The sequence below is a fragment of the Neofelis nebulosa genome, chromosome 17 (assembly GCF_028018385.1).
Source record: "Neofelis nebulosa isolate mNeoNeb1 chromosome 17, mNeoNeb1.pri, whole genome shotgun sequence".
NCBI lineage: Eukaryota > Metazoa > Chordata > Mammalia > Carnivora > Felidae > Neofelis > Neofelis nebulosa.
In genome coordinates, this window is record NC_080798.1 from 51819284 (window position 1) to 51831629 (window position 12346).

The window sequence follows — 12346 nt, forward strand, 5'->3', positions numbered from 1 at the left end:
TTTTAGATACTAACCCTTTATTGGATATGTATACCTTTACTTTTGCTGATTATTTCCTTTGCTGTGCAGATGCTTTTCATCTTGAGGTAGTCCCACTAGTCTATTTTTGCTTTTGCTTTCCTTGCTTCAGGAGACATATCTAGAAAGAAATTGCTATGGCTGATGTCAAAGAAGTTACTGCCTGTGTTCTACTCTAGGATTTGTATGTTTTCAGGTCTCACATTTTGGTCTTTCATCAATTTTGAATTTATTTTTGTGTATGGTATAAGAAGTGGTCCAGTTTCATTCTTCTGCATGTCGCCGTCTGGTTTTCCCAGCACCATTTATTGAAGAGATTTTCCCCATGAGATATTCTTCCTGCTTTGTCCAAAATTAATTGACTATGTAACTGTGAGTTCATTTCTGGGCTTTCTATTCTGTTCCATTGAGCTATGTGTCTATTTTTTTTTTTAATGTTTATTTATTTTTGAGAGAGAACAAATGAGCAGGAGAGGGGCAGAGAGAGAGAGAGAGAGAGAGAGAGAGAGAGAGAGAGAGAGAGAGAGACACAACAGAGGGACAGAGAATCTGAAGCAGGGTCCAAGCTGTCAGCGCAGAACCCAACGTGGGGTTTGAACTCACAAACTGTGGTATCATGACCCGAGCCGAAGTTGGATGCTTAACTGACTGAGCCACCCAGGTGTCCGTCTATATGTCTATTTTTGTGCCAGTACCATACTGTTTGATTGCTACAGCTTTGTAATATAGCTTGAAGTCCAGAACTGTGATGCTTCCAGCTTTTCGTTTCTTTTTCAGGATTGCTGTGGTTATTCAGGGTCTTTTGTGGTTCCATACAAATTTTAGGATTGTCTGTTCTGGCTCTGTGAAAAAATGCTGTTGGTATTTTGATACGGATTACATTAAGTGTGTAGGTTGCTTTGGGTAGTATTGACATTTTAACAATATTTGTTCTTCTTATCCACGAGCACGGAATGTTTTTCCATTCCTTTGTGTCATCTTGGATTTCTTTCCTTGGTGTTTTATACTTCTCAGAGTACAGGCCTTTTACCTCTTTGGTTTATTCCTTATTATTTTTGGTCCAATTATAAATGGAACCGATTCTTTAATTTCTCTTTTCTGCCGCTTCCTTATTGGTGTATAGAAAAGGAACAGATTTTTGTACATTGATTCTGTATCAGTTCTAGCAGTTTTTGGCTGGAATCTTTAGGGTTTGCTGGCTATGGTATCATGTCATCTGCAGATAGTGAAAATGTCACTTCTTTCTTGCTGATCCGGATGCCTTTTTTTTAATGTTCATTTTTGGGCGCGGGAGAGAGAGCGTGTGCATGTGAACACACATTGGGGAGGGACAGAGCGAGTGAGAGAGAGAGAGAATCCAAGCAGGCTCCATGCTTACATCAATGTGGGGCTCGATCCCATGAACCATGAGATCATGACCTGAGCCAAAATCAAAAGTCGGACTTAACTGACTGAGCCCCACCAGGAGCCCCGATCTGGATGCCTTTTATTTCTTTTTGTTGTGTGACTGCTCCAGCTAGGACTCCCAGGACTCTGTTGAGAAAAAGTGATCAAAGTGGACATTCCTGTCTTGTTCCTGACACTAGCAGGAAAGTTCACAGTTCTTTTCCCTCTTGAGGATGATGTTAGCTAGGGGTTTTCCCCATCTGGCCTTTAGTATTTTGAGGTATGTTTCCTCTAAACCTACTTTGTTGAGGGTTGTTATATGAATGGATGTGGTACTTTGTCACATGCTTTTTCTGTGTCTATTGACATGATCATATGGTTCTTTTTTCTTACTGCTATGTGTCACATTGATTGATTTGCAAATATTGAACCACCCTGGCATCCCGGGAATAAATCCCACTTGATCGTGGTGAATGATATTCTAAACATACTAATGGATTCGGTCAGCCAGTATTTCACTGAGGATTTTTGCATATACCTATCAGAGATTTGGCCTGTAGTTGTCCTTTTTGTGTGTGGAGTCTTTATCTGGTTTTGGTACCAAGGTAATGCCGACTTCACGGAACCAATTTGGAAATTTTCCTTCCCTTTCTACTTTTTTGGAATAGATTGAGAAGAGTAAGTATTAACTTGAAGAGTAAAATTCTTGAGCTAAAAGTAAAAACAACAGCAGCAAACAGATTTGACCCCAAGAAGGCAACTAATCCATTTCCTGGTTGGATACGAAGTAATACGAAGTTTCCTTATCCAGCCAAAACAAGAAAAAAAATAACGTACACAACTTACTTTAAGTATTCACAAGATTATAGGACTATATCTGTATAATATATAGCATGTAGGAGGTATCACTTACATTTTGTTTGTTCAACGTACTAATGCATTCAGTGAATGCATAAATAAATAAAAGATTCTCAACTTGAAAAAATAAAATGACTTAAGGCTTGACTGTAATGTCGATGTAGCTGGAAATTCACACACAGAGTCATATGTGCAACGACGGAGGCTAAAAGACAATATTTGTAGAAACCAGCCGAAAGCTGACCTAAGAGTTCAACATCAGCTCATAAAGGCCTCTGAAAGACAGTGACTATTTAAACAGAGAGACACCAAGGCCAAGTATATGAAAGACGAGTATTTGCCAATTGGAACATATTATTTGCTTCTCAATAAAGTGTTCTCTGCCCTTTTCTTTACCCTGTATTGAGGAGAAAAGTAACCAAGAGCAGGATGTGCAAGAATCTTCTTCTCACTGTTTGATGTCAGCAAAGAGTCCCGTGGAAAGAGGCTGTCTGCCTACCTAACAGAATCTCTTTGGCCCTGCTCGTACCCCGTTCTCAAAAAGACAGGACTTGGTTCAAAAAAAAAAATCCATCCTCCCCTAAAGAAGGGCTACATAAATTGTGGGGCCCAGTGCAAAATGAAAATGCAAGGCCCCTTGATTAGAAAAATTATTAAGAATTTCAAGGTGGTGATAGGAGAGCACTGAACCGAACACAGAGCCCTTCCAAGCATGAGACAGCGGGGACTTGGCAGGTCCCACATCCACGAGGACAGCTTTGCCTGTGACCTTAAGGCTGTCACCTGCATCAGTTTTAAGACACAATTTTAGCTCTTCCAAATTCTAAACGACCTTGTGGTCTAACAGTGACGTCACCCGCCCCTCCTACATAGAGACTATGGCCTCTGTTCAGGTGCACCAGCACGGAAGCACTCAGTGTGACCCTGGCCGTCCCCTTGACCACAGGCCGCCCGCCTGTCCCCCCTGACCTCCCTGCGCAGAACCTGGAGAGCATGTGATGTGATAACCATACAGCTGAGACTCTAACTGCCCCTGTGAAGGCTCAGGAACGCATCTGGGACGAGGCGTGATTTGAAAATGGTCATACCCGCCACGCACGTCTATGTTAAGCCATCCTCAGTGACCTCGTCAAAAGCGGTCGCCGACTGTTCGCAGCACCGGTGAAGAACACAAAAGCCCTCCCGGTCACGGGGATGCCCCTGCCCCCTGCCCGCGGCACGAGATCACGATACTGCTGTTTCCGAGCTGCCCCGCACCGCCTGTCAGGCTGTACGGCAAGCTGTTAAATGCACAAATTTAGAAAGACCGCCAGTGATTCAGTCTACTTAACTGGACTTCGTCCAGAGAATTTTCCAGCCAACTGGCACTGGGTCTCTAATTTACAGCTGGCAAGCAACCTCCCTAACTGCTTCCAGGTCCTCAGAACTGTTTAATGTCTACCTTTAACACACGAACCACCTGACTTCAGACACAACATTCAGCAGCTTTGACCGCAGGGTGCGGAGTTATAAAATTTACAGCTTCTTAAGTTGGAAAACCACAGACAGGCTGGACTCTACCAACTGCCCTCTGCAGGAGGGGGGTTTGGTTTCTGCCTCAGGCACACAAAGTTAAAACAAAGGACACATTGAGTAATCTTGGGTAAGCAGTTTTCTTTTTTTTTTTTTTTCTGTCTTTGCTCCCACTTTTTTTAATGTTAAAATGATAAATGCCTTTAACCCGTTTTGCATTTTTTGTAATTGAAGGCTTTTTTTTTTTTTTTTTACACTAAAGCTAACAAAAAAGTTGTCTGATTTCTCCCATGTAAATCAGAGTTATGGACAGGCTTTAAAGACTGGCTTTTTAATTAATGCAAGCTAGAAAGCTGGTTTCTTATCCTCCAAACGTGTCTGATTGCTTTAAAAACAAGAACAGGGATGCTTATGATAGTTATTGTTGCCAGAGGATTGCACGTGTATCATCTACAGTCGATCACAATATCACCAGGAAGCTGAGGGCTAGTCTTACCCTGGCACTATGAATAAATAAACCCATTACAGGGTCTCTAGCTAGTTAAGTAGCAACCGTGGACTCAAGTCTCTGATACTGTCTGACTCCAAAACTTGACATCTTATCTCTTACAACACTGTCTCTCAAACTCTGGAACACAATGTCTAGGACCTTACTATGAATTCTAAAATCTGGGGCGTCTGGGTGGCTCAGTGAGGTAAGTGTTCGACTGCAGCTCAGGTCATCAACTCACAGTTCTTGAGTTCGAGCCCCACGTCGGGCTCTATGCTGACAGCTCGGAGCCTGAAGCCTGCTTCGGATTCTGCGTCTTCCTCTCTGTCCCTCCCTGGCTCATGCACTGTCTCTCTCTCTCTCTCAAAAATAAACAGACATTAAAAAATGATAATAAAATTCTAAAAACTGTAGGAGCTGTGGGTAATACTTATCACTGGGATTCGACAGGATGCCACAGCATTTACGTTGCGCTTGGGGTTCGAACCCGGAACTTGGATTTCTTGAGTGCGCCAATGTCTGGTTTAAGCATATGCGATTCTTAATCTCTTCAATCCACTTTCCCCTGTGTTTATTTAGATGTCTCACTGAACCTGCTGTTTTAGCAACTGAAATACAACATGCTGTGTAGACTGGCCCTTGCTGAGAAGCCACGACTCGCACCACACGTTATACGTGGAGTGACGGCTCAGAGAAGGGACAGCTTGTGTGGTGTGGACTGATGTGTTCGCAAGGTCCTGTGATTGCTGGAAGAACTTGGGACGTCCCAACTCAGCCCGTTCGCTGTCTTTGTCTTCCCGTTTGCTTCGAAGCTGGAAGAACACAACCAGGTATGGTCACTGCTATGATGTGACTTGCCTCCGACAAGAGGCAGTAAGGCACAGACCCTGATGGGGACTGAGAAAAGCATCTATGAGGCAGCTTCAAAGGTGTGGGCGGACCCTCGGAACCTCGACTACACTTCTAATTCAACCTGCCAGCATTCCTCGGAGTTTAATGAAGAGAAAGAAATAGTGTTCTCCAACCTGTCACACAAGTATTTGCCATGAATTAACGGGAGGTCCACACTTCAAATGGCAAACGGCAAACATCTAGACAAATGATGTGGCATCACAAAAGGACCTCTGAATCGTCCTCTGGAGTCTGAGGTCCGTATCATCTGTTCCGAATTAATTCTCCATTCCGCCTTTGCCTCTTTTGTGTTTTGTGTCTTCACTCAGTCCGTGCTACTTGGCTAATCTCCTCTCCCCGACCCTGGTTTTATCTGGAGGCACATCTTTACTCAGGCTGGCCCCGTTCCCGTGGGGAGAATTCAGATGGCAGGGTCACAAGAAAGGAGCTGGATGCAAAGGGAAGAGTCTGCCGGTGGGGCTCACAGGCCATCGTGTCACTGATCAATGTGCTCGCCCACCTGGTCCCCGCCACCCTGTCATCTCCTCTTGCCAAAGCGTGGAGGAAGTTGTTGATTATAGTAATTTTCTTTGGATGTCTTTTTCTGCCTTGAAACTGGCCTGGGGTTAACCTGTTTCTCACTTCCTGTCATTCCAAAGGCTGCTGCTGTGGTCAGCGGCCAGACTCTCCCCCGCTTACGCTATTAAATGCAACGGGCTTCCCAAGAGTTAAACGCCCCCTCGTGCCACTTCACATGGAAGAAGTCCTCAACATAAAAGAGAGCTTTTAAGGCCTTTTACAAAAGGAATGAATGCTGTAAAAACAAAGGTGATCATCTTTCAGTCTTCAAGTAGCAACCCGTGTGACCACGTCATCCCGAGTCGCTGTTTATCAGACCGAGAGGAAGTTACTTTATAATGAAACACTCCTGATGAATTTCCGCACCTTCCCTCTGACCGCATGGCAGCTTGATAGAGAATAGGACTTGGTGGTTGCTGGGGGGAGGGGGGAGGGGAGAGAGACAGAGACACAGGGAGCTGGAGAAAGAGACAAGGAGGGAGACAGGAAGTAGAAAAGCAAGAAGGAAGTAGAGGAGGAAGGGGGAGAGGGGAAGGACAGGAGGAGGGAGCAAAAAAAATCTCACCTTCAGTCATTTCTAAAGAATGTGTCGTCTGTAAGGGGACATCTCATGAAAAAATAACTTTCTGTGTTTAACTTTTTTTTAAGTAGACTTCACACCCAGTGCAAAGCCCACCGTGGGACTTGAACTCACGACCCTGAGATCATGACTTGCGCTGAGATCAAGAGTCGGAGGCTTAACCGACTGAGGCACCCAGGCACCCTTGTTTTTAATTCTCATTTGCCAAGGCCTCTTAAAACTGGATGCTGAACCGGCCTTTTGCACAGTTGCTTAAACAAAGAACAAAGTCAGTGTGGGGCACCTGGGTGGTTCAGTTGGCTAAGCGTCCGACTTGGGCACCGGTCATGATCCCACGGTCTGTGAGTTCGAGCCCCACGTGTGCTGACAGCTCGGAGCCTGGAGCCTGCTTCGGATTCTGTGTCTCCCTCTCTCCCTGCCCCTCCCCCACTCGTGCGCGCACGCGCTCTTTCTCTCTCTCTCAAAAGTAAATAAACATTAAAAATAAAAAAAAAAAAAAAAGAACAAAGTCAGTGACCTTAAATTACCTATATCTCAATCTCAACATGGAAAAACATGAAGTTTTCAGCTTTACTCAAGAAGCGTGACATGGGTCTGTGTACTTCAGATTAAATGACTATTTTTCAACAAAGGCTGTGTAAATTTCAACTCTGATGTTCAGCTTTCACATTTCTGCCAGTTCAAAATGTAATTCCTTACACCACACACACACACACACACACACACACACACACACACAAAATCTAGCTGTGCGGGGTACAGAAGTAACACATATTTAGCTTTCCTCGTGTTCTCAAAGCCAATCAAATCAACATAATGCAGTGAGGTCCATACATAGTATCCTCAAGACTTAAAAAATAAACTGACTTTTCAATCCTTCAAATGACTAACGAGCACACTAGTTCAATGAGAAATTCTTTGGACTTTATGCCAGACTTACGTTGTGGGGAAAAAGCTGACTAACAGAAATATGTGGAAATTATCTAGTTTATAATAACCATCTCTGTAGTGATCTCAGAAAGCGTCTGATTGCCAAATCAATATTGATTTCTTTCTGTGCTGGGGTGTGTGCATGTGTGTATGAGTCGTTTTTCCCTGGGCTGTGCAGAAACATAATACAGGCTCATGAAAGTTAGCTCCTTTTCTTCAAGTCATTTACATGGATATGTATGCATGCGCTTCAAAATAAAAACTTGATTGATGGGCTTAAATAATGCCTTAAAAATTTAAGACCGAAGACAATCCTATAAATCCTTGATTACCCTTAGGAATTTCCCCTGGCCACCGAGGAAATCAATGGGGCCGGCACTGGTTAAATTGACATCCACCTGTTGCCAATGTTGAAACATGTAGACTCCAGGTTCCAAGGAGAGCGAAGGCTAGTAACAGAGACCGCATTTTAAAATCGGGTGACTCAGTGATAGAAGGGAAGGTCTGTTTTCCATTTAGTTTAAAGTGAGCTTCCCTATGAAGACATTCTAGAAGGTTTTGACATGTAAAAATAACCAGACGCAGAAGACACTTTTATTTGGTGTCAGGCTGTGCGCTTAGTTCTTGAGGTTAACTGACAGCAGTCAATTATTTCCAGGACTGCCTTACCCTTGCCTTGCTCTAGGCAAGGCCCAGAAATGGGTGGAAAGATCTGGCAAATCCACCCCCCTGGAAGGGCAGGCAAGTCGCTCCCCTCCCAAGTGAAGCTCAATCTGCTGCGAACCGGGCAGCAACGTCTTAGGTGCGAATCATTCCTCCGGGAGAGGCAAGCATTTAAAAAAGCATATTGATCCCTCAAATGCAATTTAGGAGATCCAATTTCAATACTTTAAATGCTATTCACTGTACTTAACTTTCAGCCGTACGGTTTTAAGGCTGGTCCTAAGAGATGATGAGACCTAGTGGTTTTTAAAATGTCTACTGCAGAAGTTTAGACCTCTTCAGAGAACTCTGGATTACAGGCCGTGGTTTGGGGCAGGAGGGCTGAAATGGGGGAGGAGAAGTCTGGCCTCACAGCCTGCCACTCCGGACTTTGCTCAGAGAAGCTCTCCTTTCACTTGTATTGCTGTTATTACTACGATGACGACGATTTGCGTATATAGCTGACCCAGGCTGTGGGTCATTAATTTCAGGAGTACAACATAGTGACCCAACGCATTTCTCGTTTCATTTGTCACCTCCGTGCAGGACTTCTCAGCTTCGAAAGCAGGTTCTTTGTACACGAATGAATACATTTTATCACCGGATGTCATTTATTCAAGAGACAGTTTTTTGAGCAGCGACCATGTCCCAGGTATTGTGCCGGTGTGGGAGGCTACAAAAAGTAGGCAAGTCATTTTTCTGCTACCCTGAGGTCTGAGCTGCTATAAGAGCCCTTCGGGAAAGTGCCACAGGACACAGGGGAAAAGAGCCTGGGGAAATCATTAGGACCCACAACAGTTGAAGTGACTCACGCCAAGTGACACAGGCAAGGGGGAGCCAACTATTTAGATGTTCCCTGTTCTAAACCATGCTGCTTCGAACAAGAATGGCGACCACATACAAAACTCACTCTTGACAGACTGTGCGTTTTACACACACGCTGTACAGACTATATGTTTTAGCCACGTAATTTATGTCTTTGCCATTTTTGTATCTCCAGTGCCTCATACAGGACTAAGCACAGAATGGGCAACCAATGAATGTTTGCTTAATTTTCTCCTCATCAGACATGGAAAAGAACAGACATGGAAATGAACAGAGGAAAAGTGCTTTGAAAGTAGTTATCCAGAACAATACCAACACGGTGGTCAAAGACAGGAACGAGCTAAGATATTGGGAGGAGCGGATGAATACACATGAAGGAGAGAAACATTATCCCCCCAGTGCCATCGCCATCAATAAAAACTTAGTGAACGTTTAGGAATTTTAAAAGGCCGGGAGAGAAAGTGCTTTCTTTCACAGACTTAGACTTGCTAAGATGGATGGAACAGCATTTCTCATTTTGGAAGTTCCCACCCTTTGATTCCAGCATCCCATAGGATTGCTAAAACACATTCAACATTTTTATATTGGAATGAACACATTTTTGGCTCCCAAAGTATTCATTTTGGTTCAATCCATAGTTGTATGGAAAGGCACGTGAACTTTACTTAACTTCCTTTAAAGACTATAGCCGTGGATTACTTGGATACTGATACATGGTGTCATTTTGGAAAATGTATGTTATTGCTTATTGTGATTTAAATTTCAAAAATCACTGTGTTCTCCTGATCTTGGAAAGGTAGGAGCATGGGATAAAAACTGCGCAGAAATTTGATGATGTCCTCCCGAGGACATATTAAAATTATATATTTAAATATAATTAAATTTATAATTTAAAGTAAACTTTAAATATTGAAATCATTAACCCCAATTCTTTGAAAAGATAAAACAGACATAATACTAGGTGACTAGACTTTTTTTTTTTTTAGCTCCTAACATAGTTGCAACTCTTGAATGAAACCCTAACTCCTTTAAAATACAAGCAAGGCACATCCAATTAATCATACGAATTTCCCGCTCCATGGTCTCCAGACAGGTCGCATTCCTAAGATGTTAATTTAAGCTTTCATTCAACCTCTAAATAGAATGAGTCCATAAAGCAAGACTCTACAACAGCTAAGCAAATGTGATCTTAACGCATTGTGGCAAAATCGCAACCTTGTCTTAACAGAGATATTATCACAGCTCTTGTTCTATTTATATTGTAGTAGGAAATTATTTAAAAAGTACTCTACATGTCCAGTTGAACCTGGGGAAGACTTTATGTTTTTCTAATTTTGTTTAGATCTCGCCAATAGTTCTCCTTACATTTTGACCTATTTTCAAGGACGTGTCTGTGTGTGCAAAGAGAACGACGAGGGACCAAATTTGCAGAACACCATCACCAATTAAGGCCCTTCTTCCATTTCTCAAAGCTAACTCCTACCCATCAGGGGACATTTAGGACCTGCTGGATACCCCCCGAAGATTTAGTTTTAGGCAGGGCTACAAAATATGGATGGAGGAGAGAAGGAATCAGGTTTAACTGAAGACAAAGCGTAAACGCAAATAGCAGCTCCAGGCTGGTCTCATGTTCAGTGACAATGTGTCAATTATCTGGTTAATTCGATCAACGCAGACAGCGCCAGGGGGGTATTTCAGGTTCCAGAGATGAAAGAAAGAAGGATCTCTGTCATTCTGCTTTGCTCTTCCCATCATTTCTGGCCTTATTCTTTGTTGTGGTCTTTCTGCAAATAATCTCTGTGTAATGGCAAACCTTGAGTTGCAGGCGGGATCGTGCCAACCTACTAGAAAAGCTTTGCGTTCACAAACAAAACCGGAGAGAGAAACGATGACAACAAACGGGTACCTGTCACGAGGCAGTAAAAAACCTAGTTCTCACCCGGAATGATGTGTGCACTTTATTCCGATCGCCCTTGGCAGGGGCCGTGAGAAGCATCCCGCCCGCTTCCGGACTCGGGTTGTTTTGTGGCCACAGAACTTGGTTTGCGTACGTTTGCTCAGAGATGGATCAAAGGCCTCTTGGCAACACTAATGAAGCATCGTTGCTCTAAAACTCCTACCTTGCAAGCTAAACATACGTGTCTAAAGAAAAGAGAACTTTCCTGAAGAGACGGAAAAGAGGTTTCCCGCTCAGATGCTTGATGGAAAAGAAACAGAACACAGAACATCGAATCCAAATGAACAAACAAAAGGTTTGCAACAATACCCAAAAATCTTGAATCAGAATTCCATTCTTATGCGGTAGGGTTAATGAAAGGGTCATTTCGGGGACTGGATCCACTGCTGAGCTCCCAACCACCCCAACTTTGGTCCAATGTGATGTAGACTTCGTGCTCTCGTGTCTGAAATCCAAGAGCTGAGAGGGTTGGAAGACGCTTTCCTAACTACAGCTTTTCTCCGAGCAGGTGATGCGAGATCTCTGAGGGACCTCCCACCACACAGACAGAGGTGAAAGGACCTAGTATTTCAAGTGACAAGATAATAGGAATTTTAGTGAATTAACAATCATGGTCACCATCTAGAACCACGGTGCAAACTCAAGCATCTACTGGGGCGGTAAGTTCCCTGCTCTTGAGATATGTCCAAATCTCTATTTTTAATGTTTATTTCTTTCTTTTTGAGAGAGAGAGAGAGAGAGAGAGATGGAAAGAGGCAGAGAGAGAGAGAGATGGAAAGAGGCAGAGAGAGAGAGAGAGAGAGAGAGAGAGAGAGAGAATCCCAAGCAGGTTCTGTGCTGTTATTGCAGAGTGGGACACAGGCCTTGAACCCATAGAACCATGAGATCATGATGTGAGCTGAAATCAAGAGTCAGAAGCTTAAGTGACTGAGCCACCCAGGCGCCCCCAAATCTCTCGAAGAGATTTCTTATCATCTTTATAAGAAATCACAAGTAGATACACTGGCTGATTTTTATCCGTCCACTGTTTTTCTCTTACCTCTAAGGAAATAACAGCCTACCAAAGTAAGGTGGTTTGCTGGTATTAAAACCTTCTTGGCAGGGGCGCCGGGTTGGCTCAGTCGGTGAAGTGTCTGACTTCCGCTTAGGTCATGATCTTACGGTTTGTGAGTTCCAGCCCCGCGTCAGGCTCTGTGCTGACAGCTCGGAGCGTGAAGTCTGCTTTGGATTCAGCGTCTCCCTCTCTCTCTCTGCCCCTCCCCTGAACTCTCCCTCTCTCTCAAAAATAAACACACCGCAAAACTAGCTATAAAAAAACTTTCTTGGCATTCAGGCAAGTGTTCTTTCCACTAGATCATTCCACCTCCTAGGCCAGTGGACCTATGCGGTGAATAGGGGCAAGAGGCTTATCCGAACAGCAGATACAGACAACATGGGATTATCTCAAGGGCATTCCTCCTCTACTCCCTAACGTTCAGGCAGTCAAGTGCAGGGCTGAGAAGCTGGCACCTCAATGTGAAAACCGGCACCCTGTCTTGGAGACCCATCAGATTCCCACCCTCTTTGCCAAAATACGAGCTGCCGTCTGTTCCTCTTGGCACTTGGCGAGTTGGCTCAC

At 43.8% G+C, this 12346-nt stretch overlaps 1 protein-coding gene across 2 annotated transcripts in view; it reads right to left on the reverse strand.

Annotated features, from left to right (window-relative positions):
- Positions 1–12346, reverse strand: part of ADAMTS18 (ADAM metallopeptidase with thrombospondin type 1 motif 18) — a 139915-nt gene that overhangs the window by 25550 nt on the left and 102019 nt on the right. The window lies entirely within an intron of this gene.